The sequence below is a fragment of the Nicotiana sylvestris genome, chromosome 12 (assembly GCF_000393655.2).
Source record: "Nicotiana sylvestris chromosome 12, ASM39365v2, whole genome shotgun sequence".
Classification (NCBI taxonomy): Eukaryota; Viridiplantae; Streptophyta; class Magnoliopsida; order Solanales; family Solanaceae; genus Nicotiana; species Nicotiana sylvestris.
In genome coordinates this window covers 108,361,495-108,367,395 of record NC_091068.1, presented here as the reverse complement: position 1 = coordinate 108,367,395, position 5,901 = coordinate 108,361,495, and the positions used below count along the sequence as shown (strand labels likewise).

Genomic DNA, 5,901 nt, shown 5'->3' with positions numbered 1-5,901 from the left:
ATCTAGCTCATGGAGAATTCGGCCAACTACTATTCCAAAAAGTAATGGACGAAATCCGAGGAGACACCTACTCTTAAATTACATGAAGACAAGGGAAGGAGCAAATTGGAATCCAAGGATGGGGGTAAGACTTTTATGCCTAAAACTTTAAGTTGTACTTCTTTTATTCAATGTCTCAAGTGTCGAGGGAGAGGGCATAAGGTTTATGAATGCCCAAGTAGAAGAAACATTCTAATCAAAGAGGATGGGGGATATGAGAGTGAAAAAAGTGAACCAAGTAAAGAACAAGAATAAAACTTTATAGAGAATGAAGAAGGAGAAGAGATGGAGTACATTGATAGTGGGTATTTTGTGGTTAGGAGGCTTATGCATATTAATTTGGGTCACTCTAACGAAGAACAAAGGGAAAACATATTCCATACCCGGTGTGGGATTAAAGATAAAATTTGTTCTATGATAATTGATAATGGGAGTTGTGCTAATGTTGTGAGTGCATATTTGGTGGAAAGGTTATGGTTGGAATGGACGAAGTACCCTAGACCTTATAGGTTGCAATGGTTCAATGATAGTGGAAAGGTCAAGGTGAATAAACAATTCATGGTCTCCTTTAAGATTAGAAGGTACGTTGACGAAGTTCTATGTGATATAGTACTCATGCAAGCTTGTCACATCTTGTTGGGGCGCCCGTGGCAGTATGATAGGGGTGCTTTTCATGATGGGAGGAAAAATAGATACTCTCTTGAGCATAATGGCAAGAAGTACATTATTGCGCCTTTAACTCCTTCCCAAGTGTATGGAGATCAAAAAAAGATTAAAGAATCAATGGGGAAACATGGGGAGGGATCAAAACGAGAGACTAAAGGGAAAGAAAAAGAGGGAAAATATGAAGTGTGGTGTGAGGAGAGAGAGGGCAGCAATGAGAGAAAGGAAAAGGTGGGGAAGAGTGAAAAAAAAGAAAGCATTGATGAGAGGAAAGAGGCTAAAAAAAAGTGAGCCTTGCAAAAGCCAAAGAGTGTTTAATTGCAAAAAAAAGAGGGGCTGCCTATTATCTTGCTCACTTATAAGGAAGTTCTGCTTAATAATGATTTACTAACATCCTCTTTGCCTAGTGTTATTTCTAAACTTTTGCAGGATTTTGAAGATGTTTTTCCTGGGGATCTTCCTAAAGGTTTACCACCTTTAGGAGGAATAGAGCATCAAATTGATTTTGTTCTAGGATCACAAATTCCTAATAGGCCTGCTTATAGGAGCAATCCCGAAGAAACAAAAGAATTGCAAGGAAAAAATAGAGGAGCTGCTTAATAAGGGATTTGTAAGAGAAAGCATGAATCCCTGTTCTGTGCCCGTGCTTTTGGTGCCAAAGAAGGATGACACTTGGAGGATGTGCGTGGACTGCCATGCCATCAATAAAATAACGGTAAAGTATCGTCATCCTATTCCTCGTTTAGATGATATGCTTGACCAATTGCATGGGTCTCAAATATTCTCTGATATTGATTTGAAGAGTGGATATCACCAAATTAGAATGAATCCTGGAGATGAGTGGAAAACTGCCTTTAAAACTAAATATGGATTAGTTAGTGATGACGTTCGGGTTAACTAATGCACCTAGTACATTGATGAGGTTAATGAACCATATCTTTAAGGATTTTCATGAAATATTTGTAGTCGTTTATTTTGATGATATTTTGGTCTTTTCTAAATCTTTAGAAGAGCATGTCGAACATTTGAAACAAGTTTGTAATGTGCTTAGGGAGCAACAATTGTATGCAAATCTATCCAAGTGTACTTTTTGTGTAGATAAGGTAGTTTTTTTGGGTTTTGTTGTGAGTTCTAGAGGTGTTGAAGTAGATGAAGATAAAATCAAAGCGATTAAAGATTGGCCTACACCTAATAGCATTACTGAAGTTAGAAGTTTTCATGATCTTGCTAGCTTTTATAGGAGATTTGTTAGAGAATTTAGTTCAATTGTTGCACCTTTAACTGAAGTCATTAAGAAGGATAAGGTCTTTAATTGGGGAAAAGAACAAGAGCATACGTAATATTTTGAAGGATAAATTGTGTTCTGCTCCTTTGTTATAATCACCTGATTTTAATAAGTCTTTTGAAATTGAATGTGATGCATCTGGTAGAGGTATTGGGGCTGTTTTAATGCAAGATTATAAACCAATAGCTTATTTTAGTGAGAAGTTGAATGGGGATACATTGAATTATTCTGCTTATGATAAAGAATTGTATGCAAGGTAAAGGCTCTTGCTATATGACAGCATTATTTGTGGCCAAAAGAATTTGTGATAAAAATTGACCATTAGTTTTTAAGATACTTTAAAAAGCCAAGGTAAATTGAGTAGAAGACATGCCAAATGAATTGAATTCATTGAGACATTTCCTTATGTGATTAGATACAAGTAAGGTAAAGACAATATAGTTGTTGATGCGCTTGCAAGAAGGTATGCTCTTGTTTCTACTCTTACTTCTAAATTGATGGGATTTGATCATATTAAGGATTTATATGTTGATGATTTTGATTTTGATGTAGCATTTTCGGCATGTTTAAATGGGTCTTTTGAGAAGTATAATATAAAAGATGAGTTTCTTTTTAAAGAGAATAAGCTTTGTGTCCCTAATTGTTCTTTGCGAGAAGTTTTTGTGAGGGAAGCACATTGTGGGGGGCTTATGGGATACTTTGGTGTACCTAAAACACTTGACATCCTTGCTAAAAATTTCTTTTAGCCTAATATGAGAAAAAATGTAGAAAGATTTTGTGCTTAATGCCTTCAATGCAAACAAGCTAAATCTAAAGTATTGCCACATGGTTTATACACACCATTACCTGTGCCTATTTCACCTTGGATTGATATTTCTATGGACTTTGTGTTAGGACTGCCTAGAACAAGGTATGGTAAGGATAGCATCTTTGTTGTGGTAGATAGGTTCTAAAAAATAGCTCGTTTTATTCCTTGTTTAAAGACTAATGATGCTTCTCATGTTGCTGATTTATTTGCTAGAGAAGTTGTTAAATTGCATGGTATACCTCGAACTATTGTTAGCGATAGGGATGCTAAGTTTCTCAGCCACTTTTGGCATGTGCTTTGTGGAAAATTGGGAACAAGATTGGTTTTTTCTACTTCATGTTATCCACAAACTGATGAACAAACTGAGGTAGTAAATAGAACCTTAGAAAATATATTAAGGGCTATTCTAAAAGGAAAATTAACTTCTTGGAAGGATCACTTGCCTATGGTAGAATTTGCTTACAATCGAACTATTCATTCATCTACTGGTTATTCTCCTTTTGAAGTTTTATGGCTTTAACCCCCTTACACCCCTTGACTTATTGCCTTTGCCTACTAAAGAGATGGTTAGTCTTGATGGGAAAAAAGAAAGCTAATTTGATGAAGACTATTCATGAGCATACGAGACTTGCAATTGAAAGAAGGAATGAGCAAATAGCTTTACGAAGAAATAAAGGTCGAAAACCAGTTATCTTCGAGCTGGGTGATTTGGTTTGGGTTCATATGAGAAAGGAGAGATTTCCTTAAAAAAGGAAGACAAAATTAAACCCTAGAGGAGATGGGCCATTTAAAGTATTTGAAAGGATTGGAGATAATGCTTACAAATTGGACCTTCCAGGTAAGTTTCAAGTAAGTGCTACTTTCAATATTGCGGACTTATCCTTGTTTGATGTAGGTTCAAATTCGAGTACGAATTCTTTTCAAGAGGAGGGGAATGATATGTCATGACCCAGATTTCCCACCCTGGGAGTTGTGATGGCACCTACTCGTGGAAGATAGGCAAGCCGAGTGTTATAAATTCATTACCCATTTTATTAAGCCTTTTTCAACAGTTAAACACAATAGATGATCAAATATCGGAATAAATTAAATAACTAGAAATGCGAAAGACGAACTTAATTGTTTAACCAAACATTGCTACATGAATCCGATATACAACACTACCCAGAATGTCACAAGTCACGGACTATCTACGAATACTACAAACAGAGGTCTAAAAGATAAATACAAGCTTTTTCAGAAATACATAGAAGAAACAGTATAGAAATATAAAAGAAGACGCCAAGGCATGCGGACGCCTGCAGGACTACTTTGGGTTGCCTGAATAGACTAAAGACAACACCCTTACTGCGGTCCAAAAGCTACGGCTCCGGGATCTGCACACAGTGCAGAGTTTAGTATCAGCACAACCGACCATATATGCTGGTAAGTGCCTAGCCTAACCTCGGCAAAGTAGTGATGAGGCTAGGACCAGACTACCAAATAAACCTGTGTAGTTAAATCATATACAACGGAAAAATAAAAGCAGATATTTACAGTTAAAGATGGGAGGGGAAAAGTATGCTGCGGGGAGTATCAGATAACAACAGAATACCGAAAGAGGAATGTAAAGAATCCAAAATTCAATTGCCAACAAGAATAAGAGGAACAAACAAGTATTCATTTCATTTATTTCTTGTTGCAGGCATGCAACCCGATCCCATTTCATATATCTTGTTGCAGGCGTGCAACCCGATCCCATTTCAAATATCATCATGGCGGCGTGCCACCCGCTCCCATTTCATATACCTTATTGCAGGCTTGCAACCCAATCCCATTTCATATATCTTGTTGCAGGCGTGCAACCCGATCCCATTTCAAATATCACCATGGCGGTGTGCCACCAGCTCCCATTTCATATATCTTGTTGCAGACGTGCAACCCGATCCCATTTACAAATCAACATCAATCATAAAAGAATCTCGGCAAGGGAAAAAGAGTATAACAACAACATACCGGTAAGGGAGACAATATCGTAAACAATAACATCCCGGCAAGGGAGACAATATCATAACAATAACATCCCGGCAAGGGAGACAATATCATAAACAATAACATCCTGGAAAGGGAACCAACAATGATAATCAACATATTAAGCATGAACAAATCACAACGGAGTCACAACAATTACAATATAAGACTCACGAGCATGCTTGACACCGACGTATAGATACTTATCACCATGCCTATATGTCGTACTCCACAATTAACACATAGCAAATAAGGCACAACTCCTAATCCCTCAAGCTAAGGTTAGACCAAACACTTATCTCGATGCCACGAACAAAATTCAAGCCTCAACTACCGCTTTACCTCTTGTTTCCACTACCAATTCGCTTGTATCTAGCCACAAATTACTTAACTATATCAATAAATGCTAAATGAATCAATTCTAATACATGAAAATAAGTTTTCCAATGATTTCCCCAAAAAGTCAAAAAATTGACCCCCGGCCCACATGGCCAAAACCCGAGGTTCGAACCAAAACCCGATTACCCATTCACCCACAAACCCAAATATATAATTTGTTTTGAAATCGGACCTCAAATCGAGGTCCAAATCCCCAAATTTTGAAAAACCTAAGTTCTATCCAAAACACCCAATTTTCCCCATGAAAACCCATGATTTTGAGTTGAAATCATGTGAAAAGATGTTAAAGATTAATGAAAACGAGTTAGAAATGACTTACAACCGATTTGGAAGAGTAGTTGTCTTTGAAAAATTGCCCAAAGGTGTTTAGGTCTTGAAAAGGTTTGAAAAATGCAGAAAAATGCGTCTAAGTTATGATTTAGCAGGTTGTAGATATCGCAATTGCGAACCCTAAAGGAACCTGCTATCTTCGCATTTGCGATCCGATGTTCGCAATTGCGAACTCGCATTTGCGAAAGGGATGTTGCATTTGCGACAACTGGGGATATCTGGGTTATTCGCATTTGCGAAGAATTGCTCGCAATTGCGAGAAGGCTGACTAGGGCATACTTCACAATTGCGAAGTGTCCCTCGCAATTCCCAATCCTGATAGGCTCGCAATTGCGACACCTGGACCCGCAATTGCGAGATCAGGGCC

At 37.6% G+C, this 5,901-nt stretch overlaps 1 pseudogene; it reads left to right on the top strand.

The window, feature by feature from the left end:
* The first annotated feature begins 324 nt into the window (after positions 1-324).
* On the top strand, positions 325-3,743 carry LOC138883517 (uncharacterized; annotated as a pseudogene).
* Positions 3,744-5,901: the final 2,158 nt, after the last annotated feature.